Source organism: Prionailurus viverrinus, chromosome B3, assembly GCF_022837055.1.
Source record: "Prionailurus viverrinus isolate Anna chromosome B3, UM_Priviv_1.0, whole genome shotgun sequence".
Lineage (NCBI taxonomy): Eukaryota > Metazoa > Chordata > Mammalia > Carnivora > Felidae > Prionailurus > Prionailurus viverrinus.
Genome location: NC_062566.1, coordinates 19,729,428 through 19,742,075, shown reverse-complemented (window position 1 = coordinate 19,742,075; position 12,648 = coordinate 19,729,428).

Here is a 12,648-nt window from a genome sequence, read left to right as displayed (position 1 = left end):
AAAGGAGTGGCAAGATATATTCAATCCACTGAATCAGAAAAATATGCAGCCAAGAATTCTTTATCCAGCAAGGTTGTCATACAAAACAGAAGGAGAGATAAAAAGTTCCTAAACAAACAAAAGTTAAAATACTTTGTTAGCACAAACCAGCCCTGCAAGAAATTTTAAGACAGACTTTCTCAGGGGAGACAAGATGAAAATATAAATAAATAAATAAATAAATAAATAAATAAATAAATAAATACCAAAAGCAACAAAGATTGGAAAGGACCAGAGAACACCAGCAGAAACTCCAACTCTACAAGCAACATAATGGGAATAAATTCATTTCTTTCAGTTCTCACTCTAAATATCAATGGACTCAATGCTCCAATGAAAAGACAGAGGGTAACAGAATGGATAAGAAAAAAAGATCCATCTATATACTGTTTACGAGAGACCCACGTTAGACCTAAAGACACCTTCAGATTAAAACTAAGGGTATGGAGAACCATCTATCAGGTTAATGTTTGCCAAAAAAAGCTGGAGTAGCCATACTTATATCAGAAAATCTAGACTTTAAAATAAAGACTGTATCAAGAGATGCAGAAGGGCATTATATCATAATCAAGGAGTCTATCCACCAAGAATACCTAACAATTGTAAACATTAATGCTCCAAATGTGCAGACACCCAAATATATAAATCAATTAATCACAAACATAAAGACACTCATTGATAATAATACCATAACAGGAGGGGACTTCAACACCCCACTTACAACATTGGACAGATCATATAAACAGAAAATCAACAAGAAAATGATGGCTTTGAATGACACACTTGACCGGATTGACTTAACAGATATATTCAGAACATTTCATCCTAAAGCAACAGAATATACATTCTTCTCCAAGGCACATAGAATGTTCTCCAGAATAGACCACATACTGGGACATAAGTCACCCTCAGAAAGTACAAAAAGATTGAGATAAAACCGTACATATTATCAGACCACAACATTATGAAACTCGAAATCAACCACAAGAAAAAAAATTGGAACGGTAACAAATACTTGGAGACTGAAGAACATCCTACTAAAGAATGAATGGGCTAACCATTAGGTTAAAGAGAACATTAAAAAGTGTATGGAAGTCAATGAAAATGATAACACCACAACCTAAAACCTCTGGGATGCAGCAAAGGCAGACATAAGAGGAAAGTATATACCAATCCAGTCCTTCCTAAAGAAGGAAAAAAGATCTCAGATACACAACCTAAGCTTATGCCTTAAGGAGCTGGAAAAAGAAGAGCAAATAAAACCCAAGACCAGCAGAAGACAGAAAATAATAAAGATTAGAGCAGAAATTAATGCTATTGAAATTAAAAAAAAAAGAAGTAGAACAGAAAAATAAAGCCACAAGCTGGTGCTTTAAAGCAAACAACAAAATTGATAAACCACTAGCCAGTTTGATCAAAAAGAAAAGGGAAAGGGCCCAAATAAATAAAATCAAGAATGAAAGAGGAGAGGTCACAACCAACACAGCAGAAATGAAAACAATAATAAGAGAATATTATGAGAAATTATACACCAATAAAATGGGCTATCTGGAAGAAATGGATAAGTTCCTAGAAACATATACACTACCAAAAGTGAAACAGGAAGAAATACAAAATTTGAACAGACCCATAACCAGTAAAGAAATCGAATTAGTAATCAAAAATCTCCCCCAAAAACAAGAGTCCAGGGCCAGATGGCTTTCCAGGGGAATTCTACCAAACATTTAAGGAAGAGTTAACACCTATTCTCTTGAAATTGTTCCAAAACATAGAAATGGAAGGAAAACTTCCAAACTCTTTCTTTGAAGCCAGCATTACTTTGATTCCAAAACCAGACAGAGACCCCACTAAAAAGGAGAACTATAGACCAATTTCCCTGATGAACATGGGTACAAAAATACTCAACAAGATATTAGCCAACTGGCTCTAACGATACATTAAAAAAATTATTCACCATGACCAATTGGGATTTATACCTGGGATGCAGGGCTGATTCAATATCAGCAAAACAATTAACATGATTCATCACATCAATAACAGAAAGGACAAGAAACACATGAACCTCTCAATAGATGCAAGGAAGAGTTTGACAAAATACAACATCCTTTCTTGATAAAAACCCTCAAGAAACTAGGGATGGAGGAGCATACCTCGAGATCATAAAAGCCATATATGAATGACCCAACGCTAATATCATCCTCAATGGGGAAAAACTGAGAGCTTTCCCCCTAAGGTCAGGAAAAAGACAGGAATGTCTACTCTCACCACTGTTATTCAACACGGTATTGGAGGTCGTAGGCTCTGCAATCAGACAACACAAAGAAATAAAAGGCATCCAAATCAGCCAGGAGGTCAAACTTTCACTCTTTGCAGATGACATGATTCTCTAGATGGAAAACCCACAGGATTCCACCAAAAAAACTGCTAGAATTGATTCATGAATTCAGCAAAGTTTCAGGATATAAAATCAATGCAGAGAAATCGGTTGCATTCCTATACACCAACAATGAAGCAAAAAAAAGAGAAATCAAGGAATCAATCCCACTTACAATTGCACCAAAAACCATAAAATACCTAGGAATAAATCTAACCAAAGAGGTGAAAAATCTATACGTTGAAAACTATAGAAAGCTTATGAAAGAAATTGAAGAAACCACAAAACAATGGAAAAAGATTCCATGCTCCTGGATAGGAATAACAAATATTGTTAAAATCTCAATACTACCCAAAGCGATCTACATATTCAATGCAATCCCTACCTGCCTAAATCCCACACCTGCCTAAATAACCCAGAAAACCACCAGAAGACTAGCAGAGTGGATTCTCCGGAGCCAAGCATAGAGGAGAGGCCCACGGAAGAGGGTAGGAAGGGCGGAGAGGCGGTGCTCGCTACATGGGCTGGCGGGAAGGAGCCAGGGCTGAGGGAAAGCCCACCAGCAGAGCAGAGCCCCTGAGTCTGGCTTGCAAAAGCGGAGGCGCCGGACAGAGTGTGTTCTGACAGCAAGCGGGACTTAACATCTGGAAGGTTATAAGTTAACAGCTCTGCTTGGAGAGCTGGAGGGCTGGAAGACAATGGGAGGGAGAGTTGTTGAACCCAGGACGACAGAGCACAGCTTGGCGGGGAACAAAGGCGCTCACCAGCGCCATCTCCCTCACCCATCCCCCAGCCAAAATCCCAAAGGGAACCAGTTCCTGTCAGGGAACTTGCTTGCACCACGCAAACACCCAACGCTGTGCTTCTTCATCCATCCCTCCGGCTGCGGGTCTGACTCCCTTCCCGTGCAGCAGGGCCCCTCCCAAAGTGGATCTCTGAAGGAAAAGCGAGCTAAGCGTGCCCCTCCCGCCCCTGTGCACCTTGCTGATCCACCCCAGCTAATACACCAGATCCCCAGCATCACAAGCCTGGCACTGTGCAGGTAGCCCACATGGGCCACACCACCCCACAGTGAATCCTGCTACTAGGAGAGGGGAAGAGAAGGTACACACCAGTCTGACTGTGGCCCCAATGGTGGGCTGGGGGCAGACATCAGGTCTGACTACAGCCCCTCCCACCAACGCAAGTTATTCAAGACAACACAGGGGAAGTGCCCTGCAGTTCTGCACCACTCCAGGGACTGTCCAAAATGACAAAATGGAAGAATTCCCCTCAAAGAATCTCCAGGAAATAGCGACAGCTAACGAACTGATCAGAAACGATTTAAACAATATAACAGAAAGTGAATTTAGAATAATAGTCTTAAAATTAATCGCTGGCCTTGAAAACAGTATAAAGGACAGCAGAGAATCTATTGCTACTGAGATCAAAGGACTAAGGAACAGTCAGGAGGAGCTAAAAAATGCTATTAATGAGCTGCAAAATAAAATGGAGACAACCACAGCTCAGATTGAAGAGGCAGAGGAGAGAATAGGTGAACTAGAAGATAAAATTATGGAAAAAGAGGAAGCTGAGAAAAAGAGATTTAAAAAATCCAGGAGTATGAGGGGAAAATTAGAGAACTAAGTGATGCACTAAAGAGAAATAATCTACGCATAATTGGTATTCCAGAGGAGGAAGAGAGAGGGAAAGGTGCTGAAGGTGTACTTGAAGAAATCATAGCTGAGAACTTCCCTGATCTGGGGAAGGAAAAGGGCATTGAAATCCAAGAGGCACAGAGAACTCGCTTCAGATGTAACTTGAATCATTCTTTTGCATGACATATCATAGTGAAACTGTCAAAATACAAGGATAAAGAGAAAATTCTGAAAGCAGCTAGGGATAAATGTGCTCTAACACATAAAGGGAGACCGATAAGACTAGTGACGGATCTCTCTACTGAAACTTGGCAGGCCAGAAAGGAATGGCAGGAAATCTTCAATGTGATGAACAGAAAAAAATATGCAGCTGAGAATCTTCTATCCAGCAAATCTGTCATTTAGAATAGAAGGAGAGATAAAGGTCTTCCCAAACAAACAAAAACTGTAAATATTCATCACCACTAAACCAGCCCTACAAGAGACCTTAAGGGGGATCCTGTGAGACCAAGTACCAGAGACATCTCTACAAGCATGAAACCTACACACATCACAATGACTCTAAACCCATGTCTTTCTATAATAACACTGAATGTAAATGGACTAAATGCGCCAACCAAAAGATATAGGGTATCAGAATGGATAAAAAAAAAAGACCTATCTATTTGCTGTCTACACGAGACTCATTTTAGACCTGAAGACACTTTCAGATTGAAAGTGAGGGGATGGAGAACTATTTATCATGTTACTGAAAGTCAAAAGAAAGCTGGAGTAGCCATACTTATATCAGACAAACTAGACTTTAAATTAAAGGCTATAACAAGAGATGAAGAAGAGCTTTATATAATAATTACAGGGTCTATCCATCAGGAAGAACTAATAATTATAAATGTCTGTGCGCCGAATACAGGAGCCCCCAAATATATAAAACAATTACTCACAAACATAAGCAACCTTATTGACAAGAATGTAGTGATTGCAAGGGACTTTAATACCTCACTTAGAACAATGGATAGATCATATAGACACAGGATCAAGAAAAAACAAGGGCCCTGAATGATACATTGGATCAGGTGGACTTTACAGATATATTTAGAACTCTACATCCCAAAGCAACAGAATATACTTTCTTCTCAAGTGCACATGGAACATTCTCCAAGATAGATCATATACTGGGTCCCAAAACAGCCCTTCATAAGTATGTAAGAATTGAGATCATACCGTGCATACTTTCGGACCACAGTGCTTTGAAGCTTGATATCAACCACAGGAAAAAGTCTTGAAAACCTCCAAAAGCATGGAGGTTAACGAACACCCTACTAAAGAATGAATGGGTCAAACAGGCAATTAGAGAAGTAATTAAAAAATATATGGAAACAAATGAAAATGAAAATACAACAATCCAAATGCTTTGGGATACAGTGAAGGCAGCCCTGAGAGGAAAATACATTGCAATCCAGGCCTATCTCCAACAAGAAAATCCCCAATACAAAATCTAACAGCACACCTAGAGGAAATAGAAGCAGAGCAGCAAAGACACCCCAAAATGAGCAGAAGAAGAGAAATAATAAAGATCACAGCAGAAATAAACAATATAGAATCTAAAAAAACTGTAGAGCAGATCAATGAAACCAAGAGTTGGTTTTTTGAAAAAATAAACAAAATCGATAAACCTCTAGCCAGGTTTCTCAAAAAGAAAAGGGAGATGACCCAAATAGATACAATCATGAATGAAAATGGAATTATTACAACCAATCACTCAGAAATAGAAGCAATTATCAGGGGATACTATGAAAAATTATATGCCAACAAACTGGAAAACCTGGAAGAAATGCACAAATTCCTAAGCATCCACACACTTCCAAAACTCAATCACAAGGAAATACAAAGCTTGAACAGACCCATAACCAGTGAAGAAATTGAATCAGTTATCAAAACTCTCCCAACAAATAAGAGTCCATGACCAGATGGCTTCCCAGGGGAGTTCTATCAGACGTTTAAAGCAGAGAAAATACCTATCCTTCTCAAGCTATTCCAAAAAATAGAAAGGGACGGAAAACTTCCAGACTCATTCTATGAAGCCAACATTACTTTGATTCCTAAACCAGGCAGAGACCCGATAAGAAAAAGAGAACTACAGGCCAATATCCCTGATGAATATGGATGCAAAAATTCTCAATAAGATACTAGCAACTCGAATTCAACAGCATGTGAAAAGAAGTATTCACCATGATCAAGTGGGATTCATTCCTGGGATGCAGGGCTGGTTCAACATTCACAAATCAATCAACGTGATACATCACGTTAATAAAAGAAAAGAAACATATGATCTTGTGAATCAATGCAGAAAAAGCATTTGACAAAATTAAGCATCTTTTCTTAATAAAAACCCTCGAGAAAGTCGGGATAGAAGAAACATACTTCAACATCATAAAACCCATTTTTGAAAAGCCCACAGCTAACATCATCCTCAATGGAGAAACACTGAGAGCATTCTCCCTGAGATCAGGAACACGACAGGGATGTCCATTCTCACCACTGTTGTTTAACATAGTGTTGGAAGTTCTAGCATCAGCAATCAGACAACAAAAGGAAATCAAAGGCATCAAAATTGGCAAAGATGAAGTCAAGCTTTCACTTTTTGCAGATGACATGATATTATACATGGAAAACCTGATAGAGTCCACCAAAAGTCTGCTAGAACTGATACATGAATTCAGCAAAGTTGCAGGATACAAAATCAATGTTCAGAAATCAGAACTGTTGCATTCGTATACACTAATAATGAAACAACAGAAAAACAAATAAAGAAACTGATCCCATTCACAATTGCACCAAGAAGCATAAAATACCTAGGAATAAATCTAACCAAAGATGTGAAAGATCTGTATGCTGAAAACTATAGAAAGCTTATGAAGGAAATTGAAGAAGATATAAGGAAATGGAAAAACGTTGTGTGCTAATGGGTTGGAAGAATAAATATTGTCAAAATGTCAATCCTGCCCAAAGCTATCTACACATTCAATGCAATCCCAATCAAAATTGCACCAGCATTCTTCTCGAAGCTAGAACAAGCAATCCTAAAATTCATATGGAACCACAAAAGGCCCTGAATAGCCAAAGTAATTTTGAAGAAGAAGACCAAAGCAGGAGGCATCACAATCCCAGACTTTAGCCTCTACTACAAAGCTGTCATCATCACGACAGCATGGTTTTGGCACAAAAACAGACACATAGACTAATGGAATAGAATAGAAACCCAAGAACTAGACCCACAAAAGCATGGCAAACTCATCTTTGACAAAGCAGGAAAGAATATCCAATGGAAAAAAGACAGTCTCTTTAACAAATGGTGCTGGGAGAACTGGACAGCAACATGCAGAAGAATGAAACTAGATCACTTTCTTACACCATTCACAAAAATAAACTCAAAATGGGTAAAGGACCTGAATGTGAGACAGGAAACCATTAAAACCCTAGAGGAGAAAGCAGGAAAAGACCTCTCTGACCTCAGCTGCAGCAATTTCTTACTTGACACATCGCCAAAGGCAAGGGAATTAAAAGCAAAAATGAACTATTGGGACCTCATGAAGATAAAAAGCTTCTGCACAGCAAAAGAAACAACCAACAAAACTAAAAGGCAACCAGGGGAATGGGAAAAGATATTTGCAAATGACATATCGGACAAAGGGCTAGTATCTAAAATCTATAAAGAGCTCACCAAACTCCACACCCGAAAAAACAAATAATGCAATGAAGATATGGGCAGAAAACATGAATAGACACTTCTCTAAAGAAGACATCCGGATGGCCAACAAGCACATGAAAAGATGCTCAATGTCACTCCTCATCAGGGAAGTACAAATCAAAACCACACTCAGATGTCACCTCACGCCAGTCAGAGTGGCCAAAATGAACAAATCAGGAGACTACAGATGCTGGAGAGGATGTGGAGAAACAGGAACCCTCTTGCACTGTTGGTGGGAATGCAACTGGTGCAGCTGCTCTGGAAAACAGTGTGGAGGTTCCTCAAAAAATTAAAAGGAGACCTACCCTATGATCCAGCAGTAGCACTGCTAGCCTAAATCTCCATCGACTGATGAATGGATAAAGACATTGTGGTTTATATACACAATGGAGTACTACGTGGCAATGAGAAAGAATGAAATATGGTCCTTTGTAGCAACGTGGATGGAACTGGAGAGTGTTATGCTAAGCGAAATAAGCCATACAGAGAAAGACAGATGCCATATGTTTTCACTCTTATGTGGATCCTGAGGGACTTATCAGAAACCCATGGTGGAGGGGAGGGGAAAAAAACAAATAGTGGTTAGAGTGGGAGAGAGCCAAAGCATAAGAGACTCTTAAAAACTGAGAACAAACTGAAGGTTGATGGGGTCGGAGGGAGGGGAGGGGAGGTGATGGTACTGAAGAGGGCATCTTTTGGGATGAGCACTCGTGTTGTATAGAAACCAGTTTGACAATAAATTCCATATATTTAAAAAAAGTTACTTACAGATTCATTTGGATTCTCTTCATATAGTAATGGGGTATGAAATTTTTTCATGTATGAATAAAGATAATTTTACTTCTTTATAATTTATACGCTTTCTAATTTTTTGTCTTGCTTAACTTCACTGGCCAGGATCTCCAGGCTAACATTGAACAGAAATAATGGGAGTGGAAATCTTTGTTTTAGTCCCAAACTTGAAGAAATACTCCTAGTCTTCTACCATGTAGGACAATTTTATCTATAACCCTGACCAATTAACTAAGTCACTTGTTATTTCCCATAAGTCCATGTGTATCCAACTTCTCTCTCCACATAAAACAAATGACGAGTCATCCAAAGCTCTACCCATTGAGATGTTTTCCCTTACCCCACACTACTATTTTTTTGTTTTTGTTTTTAACTTTCTGGTCATGCCAACAACATACATTGACCCATTTTCAAACAAGTTCAAAATTTTTTTTTCTTCTTTGTTAGCTTGTCATAAGAAATACTCCATTGGGTCAAAGGTAACACTGGGTGAAGGGAGAGGCAACACTGCAATAGTAAATAACATGGAGTTGAGAGACAGCTGTTATTTAAGCTTACTTGTGATGTTTAGATTTGCTGAAGCCTGATCTTGAATGTATCACTTCCACTCATGATGAATTTATGGTGGTATTACCTAGTCTTATAACTACATACTAAAAATATTTATGGAAATAAAAGAAGATCTGAAGCTATATGTTGAAAGGGCCTCACTGTGAACTTGGAAAATCACCACTAAATGATCACATCCAAATCATATCCTAGTAAAACTATTAAAAGTTAAGATTTTTAAAAGTATGGCTCTGTGTTAAAAGACAAAGTTTCTTATAAAGGGCATAAAATCTAGTTCTCATCAGATTTCTTAAAAGCAGCAGAAGTAAAGAAACAGTGGAGCATAATATACATAAAGATCAAAGGGAATATGTAAACCAAATGTCTTAAGCCAATTAAGCCATCCTTTGAATATCAAGGATATAGGAAAAACAGTTTAAAATATGGACAAAACTCAGGAAATACTGTATGCCTGACCTCTTCCTGAGGAATTTACTGGAAGATGACTTTTATCAAACCAAAATATAACTGAAGAAACATCAGTAAAAGGACTTGTTATAAGCCTAGAATGTATTTACTTATAGCCCTAACCTTAACCCTAAAACAAATTGCTGTGAAGAATAGTATGTAAAAATTATTATTACTAAGTAGAACTTACACCATTTTAAAAATAAGAGAATGGAGAAGTAATGGGGAGTAGAAAATCTCACTGATTGTTGCATAGGCAATAGGTAGAATTTAAACTTTTTTGAGTAACTATTAAATAAAATAGTCAAAATCTAAATAAAGGAAACTGAGAAGATTATATAAAGTATTAGTGTAATTTTTTTCTATACTAATTTACATTTCTTAAATACCAAAAGAAATAAACGCCATAAATATAAAGAAGAGAGGATGATAATAATAATATACATTACATACACAAATAAAAATATGAACAAGATGTGTGGGAGTTATTTTATTGAAAATAAATTTTCATTTAAAAAATGTTAGGAAAGGTATTCTAAAAAATAAACATGGCTTCTTATAAGGAGTGAGTAGGAATGGAGTTGGAGGGATAGGAAATTGAGTGAAACACCTCTAGGTATATCTTTTTATGTAGTTTGAAAATTTGAAACATCAAAATATTTTACAAACTCAAAATGAAAATAACTCATGAAGATGAAAGAATCAAGCCCAAAAATTCCTGTGGACAGAAAAAAATAAACCTATGTATCAAAGTAATAATAATTAATTCAAGAAACTTCTGAATACAATAATCTGATCATCTTTGGGGGGGTTAGTTTAAGGACTAGAAATCTGCAAAGAAATCTTGAATTTTACTTGGTAAATTTGTTGTTGATAGTGGTATTGGTAATTTGTGTGTATTGTAAGATAGAGCATATAATAAATATATTGGGTTCTCACTGTGGGAGAAGGAAGAAGTAAATATGAAATGAGAGAAGATGCAGAAGAATACAGGAGTATTGGGTTTGACACATAATTTAAAAAATGATAGATGATGGATAGATAGATAGATAGATAGATAGATAGATATAGATGTATTCCATAAATATGGCCATTGATGCAATGAATAGTGCCCAGATTTACTAAAACAAATCAAAACAAAACCCCACAAGGTTTCTGAGAAACAGCTCAGTCACTGAGTCCAGATCATGAGTAGAATAAACCTGAACATCTTATTGTGCAAAGAAATACTCAGATTGATAGGATCAAGTCAAAAGGATACAAAATTGGTTGGGGGGCCTCAACTTGCCAAATTTGGGACAATTTGAGCACTAGAAAGAATAATGATGTAATGTATTTTGTCATATTGAATAAAAAGTAAAACCATGAATCCATATTAAAACTAAAGAAAAATGGTGGGTAGGAGGAAAATCTCTTCTCTAAAATACACAGCTGATAGATGTAAAAGAAATGGAGGGAGAATTATTATATAATCATCAGTGTAAGGTTGCTTCAGATAATAATCATACCTGGACAAAAACTACTAGGTAAAATATTGAAATATATGCTCAACTTTAAAAGTACCACTACTCAAATTACTTATTAATTATAACAAACATTTATAATGAAGAAATCTAGCAGACCCCACTTTAACCAAGTAATAAGAGCAACACTAACAATACAAAAACTACAATATATGCCTGCTTTGGTGATGCAAAGAGTATGTAACATCACCTATATATTATTTCTAAAAATATATAATGTGAATCTAATCATGAGGAAACAATCAGATGAATCAGATCATGAGGACTCCTATATAACAACTGCCCTGTATCTTCAAAGAATCAAGGTCATAAAAGAAAAAATCTTGTGGGGTGGTTTCTAGATAAACAAAGACTAAAAAATTATGAAAACTAATGGTGTGTGTTACTTAATTGGTTCTTACTCAGAGAAAGACAAATGCCATATGGTTTCACTCATATGTGGAATTTAAGAAATAAAACAAGGGGCGCCAGGGTAGCTCAGTTGGTTAAGCATGCGACTTTGGCTCAGGTCATGATCTCATGGTTCATGGGTTCAAGCCCCACATTAGGACCTCTGCTGACAACTCAGAGCCTAGAGCCTGCTTGGGATTCTGTCTGTCTGTCTCTCTCTCTCTCTCTCTCTCTCTGCCCCTCCGTGCTCACACTCTGTCTCTCTCTTTCTCTCAAAAATAAATAAACATTAAAGAAATAAAACAAAGGATCAAAGAAAAAATGAGACAAAAAAGGCCTTAACTATAGAGAACAAACTGGTGGTTATCAGAGGGAAGGTGGGTGTGAGGATGGGTGAAACAGATGAAGGGAATTAAAAGTATACTCCTCATGATGAGCACTGAGTAATGTACAGAATTGTTGGATCTATATGTTGTACACCTGAAACTAATATAACACTATGTGCTAACTATACTTGAAAAATATTTTAAAAACTATAAGCAATATTACAATTAGGGAAACTTGAATATAAATTGTGTGTTAGACAACATTATTGGGTCAATGTTAAATATTATACAGTATTGTGGTAATATGTAAGAATGTTCTTGTTGTTTTCTTTTTCTTATGTTTAATGTTTATTTCTTTTTGATAGAGACAGAGACAGAGACAGAGCATGAGCAGGGGATGGGCAGAGAGAGATGGAGACACAGAATCCAAAGTAGGGTCCAGGCTCTGAGCTGTCAGTCCAGAGCCCAATGTGAGGCTTTAACCCATGAGCTGTGAGATCATGACCTGAGTCAAAGTCAGATGCTCAACCAACTGAGCTACCCAGGAGCCCCAAGAATGCTTTTGTTCTTAGGAAAAGTATGCTGAGATATGTAAGAGTTATTTTGATAGGGATTTCATTGAATGTGTAGATTGCTTTGAGTAGTATCAACATTTTAACAATATTTTTCTTCCAATCCATGAGCATGGAATGTTTTTCCATTTCTCTGTGTATTCTTCAATCTCTTTCATAAGCTTTCTAGAGTTTTCAGTGTATAGATTTTTCACCTATTTGGTAACACTTATTCCTAGGTATTTTATCAT